The 17,162-nt window shown below is 39.6% G+C and overlaps 1 protein-coding gene across 3 annotated transcripts in view; it reads left to right on the forward strand.

The window, feature by feature from the left end:
• The window catches only part of FBXL7 (F-box and leucine rich repeat protein 7), a 305,177-nt gene that overhangs the window by 150,418 nt on the left and 137,597 nt on the right, over positions 1-17,162 (forward strand). The window lies entirely within an intron of this gene.

Consider the following 17,162-nt stretch of genomic DNA (forward strand, 5'->3'; position numbering starts at 1 on the left):
AATATAACAGTAAGATGTGGTTCTCACTTCATACACAAATTCAAAATTGCTAAGAAGCAATTGGAGGAGGGACTGAGGTCACTTGGCTTGCTCAGCCTGGAGGAGACTGAGAGGAGACCTCATTGTGGTCTTCAACATCCTAATAAGGGGAGGCGAAGGGGCAGGCACTGATCTTTTCTCTCTGGTGAACAGTGGCAGGACCTGAGGGAATGGCATGGAGCTTTGTCAGGGTAGGTTTAGATTAGATATTAGAAAAAGGTTTTTCACACAGAGGGTGGTTGAGCACTGGAATGGGCTCCCCAGGGCAGTGGTCACAGCACCAAGCCTGAGAGAGTTCAAGAAGCATTGGGACAATGCTCTAGGCACATGGTGTGATTCTTGGGGATGGTCCTGTTCAGCACCAGGAGCTGGACTGATGATCCTCGTGCATCCCTTTCAACCCAGAATATTATATAAAACATATGGAAAATGACATCCTAAAGTACATATGGCAGTATGCTCCTGGTGTGGCTGGGTCTTCAGAAATTTGTTCAAGCAGGTATTCAGACACTTTCTGCCATGAGAAAATCAAGGTAAATATTTTGCTTATTTTTAACAACAAATCATAATTATTTTTTTCTACTTAGTTATGGCTTCTGTTAGAGGGTGCATGCATTGAGGCTTGCTTTTGTCATGACCTTTCTGCTTCTGTTGATATTTTTGTTCAAATCATCTATAGCAGGCACAGGACCCAGAATCTTTAGTCTCTCTAGGCTATTTAAAACCTCTACTATTTGAGCTAACAGAGTCTGTTTTAATTCCTGAGAGTAAGTTGTCCTTCCCAGGGATTTGCTTATTCCATTGCACAATTGACCAACATATCAAATATTGTCTAGAAATTGTGGTTGCCTCTCTTTTTTAATATGGTTTTGCCTGAAGGTGCCCAAGAAGGCCAATGACATCCTGGCCTGTATGAAAGATAGTGTGGCCAGCAGGACCAGGGCAGGGATTGTCCCCCTGTGCTCAGCGCTGGTGAGGCCACACCTCGAAAATGGCATTCAGTTCTGGTCCCCTCACTACAAGACAGACATGAAGGTGCTGGAGAAGGTCCAGAGAAGGGTGACAAGAGCTGGTGTGAAGGGTCTGGAGCACTAGTCTTATGAGAACCAGCTGAGGGAGCTGGGGTTGATCAACCTGGAGAAAAGGAGGCTGAGGTGTGACCTTATCACTCTCTACAACTACCTGAAAGGAGGGTGAGTGTTGGTCTCTTCTCCCAGGTAATAAGTGACAGAATGAGAGAAGATGACCTCAAGTTATGCTGGGGAGGTTTATATGAGATATTAGGAAAAATTTCTTCACAGAAAGAGATGCTAATTGTTCCCTTTAACTAGTCTGACTGCCTTCAGAAGAACACACCAGTAAGATGGAGCTCTTCATTGTATTTGTAAATACTGGGGTCCATGTAGTTATCCATATCACCATAGAATCATTTAGATTGGAAAAGACCTTTAAAATCATCAAGTCCAACTCTGAACCTAACTCTGCCAAGCCCACCACTAAACCATGTCCCAGTCACCACATCTATGTGTCTTTTAATACCTCCAGGGATGGTGACTCACCATTTCCTTGGGCAGCCTTTTCCTATGCTGGACATCTCTTTCTGTGAAGAAATTTTTCCTAATATTCCAACTAAACCTCCCCTGGCATAACTTGAAGTCATCTTAGAAGTTCAAGTTAATTTTATGGGGTTTTACCATAACTCAGCCATATGAGACTTCACTTGACCTTGTGTTCTTGTTGGCAACTCTTACACTTTTTTTAAAATTTGTGGGTTTTTTGTTTGTTTGTTTGTGTTTTCTGTTTTGTTTTGGTTTGGGTTTTTTTTAGGCTGAATTGAAATAAATTCTGTAAAGGTAGAGAAGACCTTTGAAAATGGGCCAGAGTGGCAATATTGGTCTAAACCAGAACATATGTAGGAAATTGCTATTAGAGTACTTGGAGGAAGTGGGAACTCTACCTTCCATGTTAGACTTCCTTTAAGGCTGTTATGTTCAGGACTGTGAAACTAGAAACATGTCTTGTCTCCCAGAGGTAGAACAGATGTTCTGGGCAGATGTGCTTACTGTGTGCTTCTGGGGAGTCATCCTTGGTTCTTCTACAAGTGTTCAGAGGGTTATAAATCACCTGGGAGTAAAAAAAAAAGAAGACAACTGAAACTAGGAGTTGGAATGCTTGATCCCAGGCATGAAGGTCTAAAATTATCTTTTAGACCTGAAAGCAGAGGAGGGGATTCTATTTTAAAGCAAGAGTTCTTTAAACTGTTATAATAGTCCTGGCCTTTCTTTGGTAATATCAGGGAAAAGTCACTTTCTAGGTAAAAAAAATACCAAAAAATCCTGACAATCATGCTTGCTATTTTTTAATCTTCCTTTTAGGCTTTTACGTTTCTAAGTGTCTACAGAAATATGGTGGCATGGCTACTCTGTGGACCTTTGTTTACAGGAGAAAGCAGTTTGGAAGGACTCTAATCATCCTTTCCTAATACTGACTGTACAGTTTTCATGTGCCTGAACTCAGCTATAATTTTCACTGTTCTTGGAAAGTGTGAGTGTTTTTCCTACTCCTGGGTGTAGACCACCCCATTTACCCTGATTTTAGGCATCTAGTGATGTGAAATGTTGTATTCCTGGTAGATCAGGACTGCTTACAAAGTAGGCACTGGGCAACAGGGAAAGCACTCCTATGGAGCACATCAGCAGGCCTCTGTGTCTCTTGGTCTGCCCTGCTGTGAGCTTTGCTTCAAAAAGTGGTTGTTTAATTAAATGCCAGGACTCTTGCCAAATTCCAGCATGATGTAATTAAAACATTCTCCACAGGCAAGCTCTGACCAAGCATTCAGCGTGGATCAGAAACCTGATGCACCCTGGGGATTGTGTTCTCCAGAGGGTGTTGTTCTAGTTTGAACAGAGACCAAAAGGGGATGAACAGATGGGGAACAAACAAGTTCATCTGCAGAACTGTAAAGTTTTCAGTGAACTGAATCTCTTTCTGCATCTGCACAAGCAGTAAGTAGCCATTTGCAAGCACACAGCTCAGTCATCCATCAGTTACTGATATTTTTGTGAATTTTGATAATGTTGTTATGATCATAAGTCTGTCTAGTTCAGTGCACTGTATCAATGCAGACTTGTTAAATCGAGAGTGACATGACCACCTACTTTATCCCCTGATTTTTACAACTTTTTAAAAGAATAAATCATTGTGGAAAATCACGTGTCATGACCCTGCATTCCTTTGCAGGGATCCTGTTATATGTCATTTGGCAGTTTGTTTTACCCACTGTGGTGGGTACTTGATCAACTTGCAGAGGTTTTATTCTCTGCTGTTCTTTTCAGTGAAAATTAGGAGATTAATTGCTTGCTCTTGCCAGGAATAGGAGAAATAGCTTTTCCTAGACTCTTCCAGAATTGAATCATTGGTTGGGTTGGTTTGTTGCTGCTGCTGGACTGCAGCAATAGAGTAAAATTTCAGTCCTGCAGAGTGTATCTTGTGTGTTAAAAGTGTCAGATGGATATAGGAAAGGCAGATTAAAGGAAACAACTGGAATTTAATGCTAGTTGTCTTGATAGATGCTTGCCTACCTACCAGTAGACTTCTTAAGTCATGAAGAACTTCAGCTGAGAGGCTCAAAGTGGGAGGTATCTTTAAAGGGATTTCATTATCTTGAAAAACACATGGGGAAACTACCTGGGGATGTTGCTAGGGAGTAGATGGAACAGAATACTGGGAAGGAAGAGGTGTATGGCTGTTTTCAGTTGGCAGGATGGGGTGCAGTAAGCAGTGAATAATCCTGAATCCAACAGTTGTACCTCCTTTGCATGAGGTACTGCCTGGGGATAGTTTTTGTTGTCTTGATTTTTAAAGTGAATAGTGCACACAATGTGAGTTCTTGCCATAAGGTGTTTTTTATCAGAAGTGCCTATTTTGGAAAGGGAAACTGCCAAAGCGCTTGAAAAAGGTGGTTCTGCACTGTTGTACACTGGTGGAGTGGGATAATGAAAACTGAGGTTGTGATTTATCCCTCTGAAATAAGGATAGTCTTACATAGTGAAAGGTCACCCTGGTGACAGGTTGAGCTTTGTGTGATTGTTTCCTCAAAAAAAAAAGTTCCTTTTCAAACAGATATTTACTAATGGTTGTTACATGATTTTAAGATAAGAGAAAATGAAAAGGGTATCATAGTAGTCCTTTCTGAGAGGAAAGGACTCTGCTTTTCTTCAGAGTCAGATATGATAGCTGTGCCAGAAAGGTGTCTGCTGTCTTGCATTGTCAGCCAGAGCCTGGGGATGGATCAACCTTTCTGTCTGACCTAGAATAGTAGATGCATGCTCAGTATCCATCTCTTCATTTGTGTGCCAAAACCACTTTGGCAAAGGTTCTTAAATAGTTATGTGTATTTTAAATGTTTTAGATATAAGATTTAAAATGTATTTTGTTATTTGTGAGTGGACTTATTTACTGAAAACGTTTGTTATTAATAAATGCCTCTATCTACAGCTTCAGATTTTGTGGTGATGCTTTCTGAAGTTGTGTTTTACTACTATTGCTCGAATTAAACTGGTTTTTACTTTGGTGCAAGTATGCTGTGTTGCCAAGGAATGTTGTGGATGGAGAAGTAACCATGAAGAAAGCTTGCTGTGAGGTGTTCACTGACATCTGAAATACAGACCATGAATTTCAAAGTAGTAATACTGGTTCAGTTGTTATATTGTACACCTTCCATTTCTGAAGTGGTCTTAAAAATGGACACACTATTACAGTTCTTGATTATATATGTTTGTATGTGCATTTATATACAGAAATGAGGTACCTCACTGAGTTTTTAAGTCATCGTGGGTGTTCAGATAGCATTTATTCTTTTGGTTAAATTGTGAATTACTAGTTGTGCCATGCTGATCAGTTGCAGCAGGAATCTGTCTAAAACTAATTTCCCTATGGCAAGTTCCTTTTGGTAGCTATTGATTTTTTTTTTTTTAGAGGTGTAGTATAACCATTTGGTAGTACAGATATCTGTTCCCCACTGTTGGAAGCATAGGATGTTTTTTTCTTTCCTACCCAACATTTTACATATCTTTCTACTTGTTTTCTGACATAGACGTGGGACAAGTTTCTCTTGTATTCTTCACTTCCTTCCTTCCTTCCTTCCCATGCAGATTGTCACTGTGTATGTTTTGAGCAAGTAACTTCTAATAAAGTTTTCTCTTATTTTGACAGAGGTCATGACAAAACATTGGAAAAACAGGTGTGATGATTTTAAGCGTTTGTACCTTCTTTCAGGCCCTCTGGTAGTGGATGAACACGCAGTTATTGGTGCAAGAGGAAAAATCAGCCTGTTTGGTTTAAAATGCCTCTGAAGTTGGCTAACACAGCAGGACTTTGCACTGAGGCACTTACTGTGCAAGACTGACCTGCTCTGCTCTGGTTGTTGCAAGTATTGCTTACCACTGGTGCAGGTGAGGCAATAGCTGAGGGGAGGGTATTTGTAACACAGACTGCTGTTGTGCTGGGACCTGGTCTGGGGTACTCAGTGTGCTCCTTGGACAGAGTTACTAGGTTTGCTTCTTCCACGCTGATGTAGGACTGTGATGGTCCTTCTGCTACTGTAGCATTTGTACTTAGGTTCAGAAAAATGTTAGCTTTCGATTTCCTTTAATGAAGGTAAGAAGTACCCTAGGAAATAATACATGAGAAATAATCACATGAGAAATCACTGCTTCAATATTAGTTTCAGTATGGTGTTTAGTTTTGGAGAATTCAGCTTTAGTAAATGAGTGATTGGGTTTCAGTATTAATTGGCAATAATTCCTTGGCACATGGAATTATTGTTTGCATTTCAATTCAATTATATTTTGCATTGCATACTGACAAACTGGTAGAGGAGTATCTCAGAACCTTCTGAAGGCCCTTTTTGTGTCAGAGCAATAGTTCAATTCATAGACTTTACCCTGAAAAGCCTGGTGGAGAAAGAGACAAATCAACAAAACTTTTAACTGGGTTGGACAAGCAGTACTGCTCCTGTTGTCACAGTACAGATGGTTTCTGGAGACTAAATTTTCAGAGAAGCAAGTCAGGTTCTTGGCATGACATGGTGTATTTCTCAAACTGTAATTTTATAGTGGCATTTAGTTAAAACATATGTTGGGAAAAAAATCATATGAGCAGTTAGCAGCTCTCTTAAGTATAGTTAGCAAAGGCTAAGCTGTCCTTTTAAAAGGATATTGTGGAAATGAGCACTGGAGCAAGCTTCCTGCACCTGTCTCTTTGACATCGACTGTGTTTTTATCTGATATGCAGCCATGGGTGTGCCAAGACCAGAGAGATGCAGGTGTTTCCCTCTGGCTCGTGTAAACTACATGCTTCTCTGGAAGTAAAATGCAGCTTTTATTGCTTACAACTACAGAAGTAGATGCTTACTAGTTAAGGAAGTGCTTGGGTACGATAGGTGCCAAATGGCACTAGACAAGATTTTTCAAAGAGGAGGAAGCTTGAGGAAATGCACAACTGTTGTAAATTCCCCGGATATAACTTGTCTGCTCCATTCTTTGCTTCTGCATGCCAAAGTCCAGACTTGCTCTGTCTGCTAGCAAAAATGTACTTATGTGGTTGTAAATTTTATTAAACTTAGTTGCTAGAAATCATCAAACAGGTTGGAGCAAATGCAGGAAGATGCAAAATAAATCCCAAATGGATTATTTGTTGAACATCACTACTTCACACTTGAAAGACACTTGGAGAATGTTTCTTGTCAGACAGATTGTGGTCAAGGAGTTGGAGTAGTTCTCACAGAAATGAGTTAGTGGTGATGACTGCTTTCAGCAAAATGAAGCTAACCAGAGAGATTGAAAGAACTGGAAAAAGTTGAGTTGCATTGTTTAATGGCAGAAGTATTCACTTATGGTTGGCTACTCTTGCCTAACAGGTCTGCCATAAAGGCTGCTGTTCTGGGCATTGCTTAATTTAATTTGGTTCATCAGGCCACATCTTTCAAAGTCACTAGGAATAAGTAAGCCAACTGGGCCATCTCCCTTCATTGCACTGCATAGGTAGCTTAGCTGGCTTTAGGGTGATACAAAAGCCATTAAAATGACAAATTGAGTGGAAGTTTATGCAAGGAGAGAACCAGAAGAAGCTTGTAGGTAGTGTACTTAGATGTTATCCTGTTGACCACAGAGCCTGGTCTGCATTTACCATTAGCCTCAGGCCAGCTGACAGCCTCATTTGGATTTCTAGTTCCACAGTCATGTTACCAACCTAATCCTTGACAGCAGGGTTTTTCTGTAGTAAGGTGTTTCTTCTGTAATTATTGCTGTTACATTGCCGTAGGCAATTGTACCGCTTTATGTGCCCTCTTTCAACTTTTAACAATTACTTCAGTTCTTACAAAGCTTAATAATGATTGAATAGTTAGTTGGGGGGTTTTTATTGGAAAAAAAATCTCTAAAAAGATCCATGTTTCTTTGGTGTGGCTTCTGTTAGGTTTTTACCTGTACCAATTAATTAAAACATGTGTAAAAGTGGGATCAAGAAGCAGAGATGATTTACTGAGGTTACACTGAGTATTTTAGGGTGCTCACACGACATTGTAGTAAGTGTGGTGAAAATTTGGTGTAAAATGACAGAATATTAATCCAATCATCATGTCTTTATCTGTCCTCCCTTCTGTAAAGGTAATGAGTTGGGTTAGAGGAAGAAACTGAGCATGAAGAAATGAACGTGGCAAGAATTGATTTGATGCAGGGCAGGATGATTTGGAGCTGGAGACTGGCCCTGCTGCACCATTGCTGAGGAAGGGAGTGATGGCCCTGGAAGGCAGGGGATCTGTCATGGGGCCCTGGGCTGTGGGCAGGTGGGGGAGGCCTAAGAGGAGGGGGAGTAGGCATGGACAGATGAGGCTGACAGTGCCCTCCAGTCCATCATGGTAGTGACTTTTCCCTGGTGGGCTTTTCAGTTCCCAGAAACCATCCAGACAAGAACATCATGAGCAAGAGATTGTTTTGAACTGTCATGGGTAATGGTCACTGACATATACCCATTGTGTTTCAGTTGTTAGTTGTTTCTGCTCTCTTTACCTCTGCTGCAGATGTACTCTAGTTTCAGTACTTTTTTTTTCTTTAATGAGGTGCTAATACCGAATACTAAAAGAATGAGTTATACCTAAGACCAGAATTATTTCTTGTTTGTCCTGCAGGGAAGAAAGGTGGCTGAAGCATGTCTTTTCACAAAGATATTAGATAAAATACTTTTGGAAGCTGTGACATTTTGATTTTTTTTTCAGAATTCCTCAGTTCAATCTAAGCTTTACAGATATACTTCAGAAGGGATTTTTAAATCATCAAACAATCTTTATGCCAGTGGCACACATACTGCTAAATAGTGAGAATGGAAAACATTTCAAAATTAAATACTGAATAATCAACAGGGTAGGTATTAGTTACCTTCATTTTTTTTCCTTAATGTGTCCTTCTCGTACTGAATACCTGTATAGATTATAAATAACTGGTGAAGCTTTTAGGGCAAGCTAAAAAAGTGTCCTATGTCTTTTTGTTGCTGGTCTGTTGGGATATCTTGGAGTATGCTATGCTGAAAATAGATGAGGAAATTCTAGTGTCTTGAGGCATATGCATTTATATTTAACTCTTCTGAGAGTTTCCATGCCATGTTTTCATGTTGTCTGAAAGGAAGGTTTCTTGTGGAAAACAGCTGAAATATAGATAATAGTGCAGAAGAAATAAAAATGCTGAATTGGCACTGAAAGCCACATTATTTCTATGGAGAATTACTATCCTCCTCATATTCTGGGGATGAGCCACTGCATTGTTTAAGATAAACTTTATTCTCAGTGTTCAGGCAGTGACTGCAGCAGCAAATAGTAGCATTGCGCACAGTCTCTGTACAGAGTTGAGACTATTTTTGCACTTGAAACTACAGACTTTTCAATTTTCTATTATACTAAAAGGATCTGATAAAATCGTATGTTTGGGGGTTTTTTTGTTTTGTTTTTGGTTGGTTGGTTTTTTTTAATCAGATGGGTATTGTTTTTTTTTTCTTGTTTGTTTTGTAGGGTTATTTTTTTTTAAATTTTGCTTGCTATCATTGCCAGACATCTGTGGCTGCTGCAGTGTTAGAACTTTGGATTTCACAGAATTCAGAGGAAAAGGATGAAGAAATCTAAAGTTGATTGTCAAATGTACAGTGTGAAGCCTTAGTTTGATTCAGTTGTCTTTTGTAAATATGGCTTCTTTCATACTCTTAATTATTTTTAATTTGGTTATGTGTGCTGATAAGCTTGACTTCTGAGCCTGCTAGTATGTGGCTTGTAATTTTGTCAAGCTTGATTGTCAATTGAAAAAATAGAGATACTTCTGAAGTGTGAGGGTTCTCTCTTTTTAGTTGCCTTTAAGATACTGCTTTCTATCACTGTATGCCTTTTTTACAAATCTGTTTTATTTAGTTTTTGTAATCCCACAATTTTTCAAAGTCTCCATTTACTTGCATCCTTGAGTCAGCCACTTCCCTTTTCCCCTTTCCACCTCCCTGTATCCATCAGTAAAGAAAAGCTGGAAGTGACTGTGCTTATCTAAAGGAGTTAAAGTGATCCTTGTCTGGTTTTCCTTAGCTGTCAGATTCTTTTGCTCTTCTTTACTTAAAGAAGTCATCTTAGGCTTTCAGATCTGTATTGTCACGTGAAAGATATTTGTATTGCTTTTCACAGTGTACATTGATACTAGCATACTTCGTATGATGTCTTGATAAAGGTATTTCACTTCCACATGTCTTTACTCTGACTTAACCATCTGTCAATATTCCAACTTAAAATTTGGGAGCTATTCTGAGGTTGGTTATTGTTACATAGTGTTACTATGTACTACACTAAAAGAGCATCCACTTCCAACTGTGGGTTCCTTCTGCTTCCACTGTACCTAATTTAGCACCTATACAGTTATAGGAAGAAACTGTTTGGTTTCCTGATGGAGTTACTTTTTTTAATCAGATCTGCAATGTATGCTATACCTCGTGCCAATTTAGTATCAGACTAGGACAGTAAAACACCTTTAGTAGAAAATTCTGTGTGAATATTCTCAGCATGGTAGCCAAACTTTGCTAGATTTCAGGTAATAGCGTCGAAAGGAGGCTGTGGGAATACTGATACCATGGGAGAGGTTTTGGCACATGCAGAAACTTCTATTTGAGTGGAAAGACTTCTGTAAAAATCTAGACATGAGTCAAGCTTGGCAGATGTCATACCTATTGCTTTCATGCTCTGTGCTGCTGCTGTACTTGTTTTGGTGAATTGGAGAATTTGCCTTCACTTGTCAGCCTCTTCCAAATGGTATTCTCCAAACTAGTCATGCAAAGAACAAAGTCCTCAAGGTAGGCTAAGAGCAGGGACCAGTGAAAGCTTAACCAGCCAGGGAAAGGTCTGGCGAAGTTAACAGAGTAGTGTGTAGTAGGATTGCAGTAGAAGAGGTAGAAGTGGGGAGAAGAGATGAAAGTTGGCTCTTGAATAGGGGTTAGGAGCTGGGAGTAGATTGTGACCAAGACTTGTTTTGAATCCTCCTCATGGATGAGCAAGACTGGGTAATTTTGCTTTTAGATTTTCTTTTGGATGGAGAGAGGAGACATGACTGAGGACTAAATGCTATTCAAGAAAAGGTTCTGCAAAGCCCTGCAGTTACATCTTCAAGTGCTGATTAAAACTCCATCTGTGAGATTGATCATGTCTTATTAGCTGTAAGCGGGATAGCTGGGCCCTGATGCCAGAATATTCACATCTACTTTTGGCTGTGAACACAGAAATATTGGTGCAAGTACTGGATGCATTGGTAATAAATGGATGAAAATTATCATTGAGAATATTTGTAGCTTTTGTGCTCTAAGTAAAATGAGCAGTTAAATTGATAGTTTAATATTAACCTTTTTTGTTCAGATGTTGGAACTAGTTGTGAAAGTCTAAATAGAGATCTTAAGAGTTAATGGTATTATTGTAGAAGACAAGCATATATTTGATGGGTTTGATTTTGGACAGTATGCTACTATATAATGAAATTCAGATCTATACCAAATACCTGATGCACTCCAATGCAACAGCAGGTTTTGCAGCCGCTTCAGAATCTGTACTGGAGTTTATGCTCTCAGGCTACCTCTGTCCTTTGGCATGACTCATGTGATGATGTGCAAATGAAGTCTCTACCAATTTATGTTTGGTATTGACCTGAATAGCCACTGGCTTTTCTGAATATAAAGGATTAGCATTTTGTTTAAATTACAGTGGAACTGGGGAAAAACAAATTTGAAGGGGCTATTAGTGGAGAACTTGGCAATGAAGTGACATTCTCAGAGAAAGTATAAGGCCAGAAAAAGGATTTTGTTTTGACTCAATTGTGTTTATTAATTTCTTGTGTTGGTTTAATAATAATTTTTTACTATCAGATTAAAATAGTAGTTAAGATTAGGTAATATATACTAAGGAAGTGTTTCTAACTGAATGTTAGAACATTGTATCTTGAGTAAATGTGCCTTTTAAAACATATTGGTGATTGGAAGATAATTTATAATGAAAAGTCCAATATTTATTGAATGTAATGATTTCTAAGAAAATTCTGTCATTGGTAGGAAGGCTAAAGTTTTATTTCCCTGTTTCTTAGTCAAAGTAGAGCACTACAGAGTAGGAACCACTTTTGGAGTACAGGCTAAGCCATTTCAGTGAAAGATAGTAGTTTAGTACTTAGTCATGATACCCGCTACTCCGATTAAGTAATAAAGAGGATGTTACAGATTTCTTGTCTTGTTTGTCTTCTCACTTTGAGTTCAAGTAAGAAAGGTACTTGCCTTCTCAGGCAACATTAGTTAAATAATATTTACCTCCTAGACTAAATAGTTCATAGGCTTTTATCAGCATGTTAGATGTAGAGCAAAGTTTGGCTGCCAAGTGAGATGGTGCTAAGTTTGGCTGCAAATTAGCATTACCTTCTGGCATGCAGGCTGCTTAGCATGTTTCAGAGAGGCCCTGTACCAAAGTAGTTTGACACGATTGCTTCTTTATAAACTCAGTAGTGGTATGTGCTGTTTGTCCCTCTGTGTTTTGAAATGCTTTTATAAGGAGAAATGTACTGTCTTCAAAAACAATGGTGACTTTAGTCCCAGTTAACAGTTCTTGGTTAACAAGCCTCATCAGTCAGGGCTGAAGTTCTCTAGAAAAGGGATTGATGTTATCATCTGTTATATGGAGGCAAAAGAGTGAGACATAAAATATGTACCCTGCCTCTTTTTAGTTATTAGATTAGATGAGTCCACTTGAAGACTTCATTAAATAAATCCTTTAGCCAGTTTGAACTTGTAGTGAGTTATTTAGCACAAAGATGTGAGTTACGGATGTCCTGGCTACAAACCCAGGAGGCTTCTAGCAAGGCACAGCAACTAGAATCTATGCCTGTGTGAACAATTTTACTTAAGCTTCACTATTTTAATCCAGCCTTTCTGAATAGTCTTGCCTTGCTAGTAAAAAACATCATTCTGCTAAATGGTTCTGAAAAATTTGATCTGACACCTGCACTTTTATGTATCTTCTTCAAATTCAAACATTTTACAGTATAGTGGATAAACCATTTTCTTCCTAGTTGCAGAACTTCCACAGTCAGATTTACATCAGAATAAAATAATGCCTATTGCCCTCGGTGTTATAGCTTCACTTTTCAAGTGGCTTGTCGCATCTTGAAACGTAGATGAAAAAAAAAAGTGCCTGCTCACCCGTGACTGAGAGGGTCAGCTGTGCCTTGGCTGGGGGCCATTGGAGCTGACTGGTTCCTGCACCCAGTACAAATTCCTAAAAGAAATAAAAAATGAGTAAGGTGACTGACTCCCTAGAAGAGATACTTTAGTATAGCCTGTTAGGTATTGCAGGAGGTTTTGTAGTGCACTGTGGTGCTTGAAAAGTTGAAGCAGGCACTGACTGGAAGAACAACAAAGGTCACACAGGCAAATTTGGCCAGAGTTGAAATTTAGCTTAAAACTTACAGAAATGCTGCAGAACTAAGTGTACTATTTCATAGCTAAGTTATGCCAAATTTCACAGCCAAATTTCACAATCCTGGAAGCTGGAGTTGTGGTTTAAAAATAAAAAAAAATAATGTAAAATGCTTGTGGAGATTTCACTTGTGAAAGTTTTAGGAAATGTTGTCCCAAAGGGAACAATATCTGCAAACTCTTCAAACTTCAGTATACTTCCTGTGAAACATTCTGTTTATTTCCTTTCCTTGGGGTTGGAATTTGTGCAGATTACTGTTTGCTTTATCATATCCTGACAAATGTTGGGTGGAATGAAATTTAGAGTCTGTGTGTTATGTTGACACATTTTAATTTGATTTGGAAAAAAACCCAAAATCTCTTGAGAACCCTACTCCTAAGATTTTAGAGCAGAAGGTCAATGTGAATTTGTAAATGAACATATTTCATCCTGAAAGCAGTTCAGTGAGTGACAGTGTTTGTAGGTAGGTAACTTCAGTGCTGAAACAGTGATAGTTTGCTCAGCAGTTTAGAATTAATAGGTGGAAACGAGTTTTATGACACATAATTTCCATTGGTACGAATATAAAGTCCAAGGAGAATGATTGTCCAAAGTGTGTAGTCCAACTTCACTTTTACTTTGGTTAAATGAATTAATTTATTGCATTGTTAAAGAATGCCATATATCCACAAAGACTAAGGCTTGCAGTGGGCTGTTGATTTCCATGGGGATACTTGGAAACATGCTAGGAGTTTGCAGTCTCTGGAGGTGCAGATTGAAAAGAGATACACTTGAGGTTTTGGAGACTTGGACCAGCATAATGCGTGTCATGGAAACAAGAGAAGGAAAAGAGATTTTTTCTTTCCTTTTGCATGATCCCTGATGCTTTGAGGTTTGGACTGTTTTTTTTCTGGATCTCTTCTTGATGTAGTTGGCATATATTTGGTTTAAAAAAGAGCTTGTCTGAAGATATAAAAGAGAAAGAGTAATGATCATCTGGTAGGAAAGCCATGAGCATATGCCCTTTCATGTTGAGAAGTTTAATTTGAATAATGTCATTGGTATAAAAATTGATGGCTTAAATAAACAAAATTTTCAGATTTTTTTACTTCAAAGTCATTGCAGTATAACACTTTTGGACAGTTAAAAAGATTAATGGCTATTATTCTGGACCTAATTGCTTTTTGTTCTTTTTTTGCATAACGATTGTTTTGTTTTTCTGTTTTGGCATTTTGTCTAATGTTTCACTTCAGCATGGCAAACAGTACATTTGGTCCCATTATCCATTAACTCCTGAAGTACCTGTCACTGCTTGCTGAAGGCAGGTGTCATCACATTAAAACTTGCTGTCAAGGGTAATACTGCAGTTATTTTCCAGGGTAGCATGTAAGAACCAATGTCAGGTCAGCCTGTTTGTATGAGATCTTAGAAGGGTTTGTAAAATATGGTACAAAAATACCCATACACCAGAATCCAAGAGCAAATGTGCTGCAAAAAAAAACTAGTAAATTGTTCCACAGCAAGTGAAAGGGTCAAACCTGAAATTGTGTGGGATCTGCTGTTCCGACTGGATCCCTACAAATCTATGGGGCCTGATGGGATTCATCCAAGAATCCTCAAAGAGCTAGCTGGTTTTATTGCGAAACCTCTCTCGACCCTTTTTGAGTGGTCTTGAGAATCTGGAGAGGTCCCAGCTGACTGGAAGCTGGCAAATATTGTCCCAATTTTCAAGAAGAGCAAGAAGGAGGACCCAGGAAACTACAGGCCTACCAGTCTCACTTCAGTGCCTGGTAAAGTTATGAAGAAGATTATTCTGGGAAGTATTGAAAAACACTTGAAAGACAACACAGTCATTGGTCACAACCAGCACAGCTTCATGAGAGGAAAGTCCTGCTTATCAAACCTGATTTTCTTCTATGACAGGGTAACCCACCTAGCTGATCAAGGGAAGCCAGTTGATATAATCTTTTTGCATTTCATTAAAGCTTCCAATACTGTCTCTCACAGGATCCTTCAGGACAAACTGCCCAGCACACAGCTGGATAACACATCATGGGGTGGGTGAGCAAGTGTCTCACGGGTTGAGCACAGAGGACAGTAGTGAATGGGGTAAAATCAGACTGGTGAACTGTCACTAGTGGGGTTCCACAGGGCTCCATCTCAGGCCCTACACTCTTCAACATCATCATAGATGACTTGGACACAGGACTGAAAGGAGTACTAAGCAAGTTTGCAAACAACACAAAACTGGAAGGAGCTGTTGTCTTCCATGAAGGCAGGGAGGCCCTGCAGAGAGACCTCGACAAATCAGAGGGTTGGGCAATCAGCAATCAAATGAAGTTCAACAAGGGAAAGTGCCGGATTCTGCACCTGGGATGGGGCAACCCTGTATGTTTGTACAGACTGGGGAATGAGAGATGCTGGAAAGCAGTACCATGGAAAGGGACGTGGGAGTCCTGATCAACAGCAAGTTGAATATGAGTCAGCAGTGCCCTGGCAGCCAGGAGGGCCACCTATGTCCTGGGGGGCATCAGGCAAAGCATCGCCAGTTGGTCGAGGGAGGGGATTGTCCTGCTCTGCTCTGCACTGGTGTGGCCTCACCTTGAATATTGTGTGCAGTTTGGGGCACCACAATATAAGAAAGATATTAAGCTGTTAGAGAGTATCAAAAGGAGAGCAATGCAGATGGTGAAGGGCCTTGAGGGGAAGCTGTATGAGGAACTTCTGAGGTCACTTGATCTGTTCAGCTTGGAGAAGAGGAGGCTGAGGGGACACCTCATTGCAGTCTGCAACTTCCTCATGAGGGAAAGAGGAGGGGCAGGCACTGTTCTCTTCTCTGTGGTGACTGGTGGCAGGACCTGAGGGAATGGCCTGAAGTTGTGTCAGGGGAGATTTAGGTTGGATATTAGAAAGAAGTTCTTCACCTGAAGGGTGGTTGGGCACTGGAACAGGCTCCCTAGGGACATAGTCACAGCGCCAAGCCTGACAGAGTTGAAGAAGCGTTTGGAAGATACTCTCAGGCACATGGTGTGACTCTTGTGGATGATCCTGTGGAGGGCCAGGAGTTGGATTTGATGATCCTTGTGGGTCCCTTCCAACTCAGCATATTCTGTGATTCTGTGACTCGCTGCTGGGACACATTTTCATCCATCATATAGGTCAGTGAGCCTTGTGTATCTTATGACTTGCATCACGTAACTCAAGCAGTTTCTATTTATGCTGGCTGGAAGTGCAGTAAATGAGGAAAATAACAAAATGCACCAGAAGAGGTGGCAGTCATACAGTCAGAAACACTGTCCAAAATATGCTTTGCATGTGTGCTTCTGAAAATGGTTTCTCGCTCTCATACAATTATAGCCTATGTTTTCCCAGGTAAGTTTAAATTGCATTGATTATGTCCTGACTGACTTGTGATATCTTTGACACTTCTCAGCAGTGAATGTGACCGGCAGAATCCAGTTTACTCTTCATGAGTTCATACTGTTTCCTTTCCAGTATTTATCAACTGCTTCTATTTGGCTAAGATTCCTTGTGTGTTCTGTCTTACTTCTGTCCTGCAAGTTTTGACAGCCTGAAATATATTGATAGAGGTGTTTCAAGCTCTAGTTAGTATACCTTTGAAATAAAGATTATAACTTTCTATACAAGTAGCAGTGAAAAGCTGTTGCTTTATTTCAGCAATATTGAAATGGGGAGTAAGACCATCCAGTTCCATGCACAACCTTCTGGTGGTGTTTCATTAGTTAGTACATAGCATCTCTTTTATTATCATAGGTATTTATTCTGTTCTCATAGCAAAACTGAAGATGCAAATGCTTTTAGAAAACAAAGCTAATATTTTAGTCAGTATAGCCATCTGTGATAAAAAGAAAATGAAACACATTATTTTAATAGTCATGACTCAAGAAGAGACAAGCTAGATTTAATAAGGCTATAGGGCTATTGAGTAGAAAGACATCTATGACTAAAAATCTTCCATGGGCTACGAAGGCAGAGACAATGTTCAGAAGTACCTGTTATATGCTTATCTTATTCTAACTTTCTTTCCAGCAGGATCAAAATATGATCTGTAGGAAATAGCGTACTAGATTAGATGGCTGGACTCTTGTTCCAATGACTA

The sequence above is a fragment of the Neopelma chrysocephalum genome, unplaced genomic scaffold (assembly GCF_003984885.1).
Source record: "Neopelma chrysocephalum unplaced genomic scaffold, ASM398488v2 Primary Assembly neopelma1_22b, whole genome shotgun sequence".
NCBI classification, from domain to species: Eukaryota; Metazoa; Chordata; class Aves; order Passeriformes; family Pipridae; genus Neopelma; species Neopelma chrysocephalum.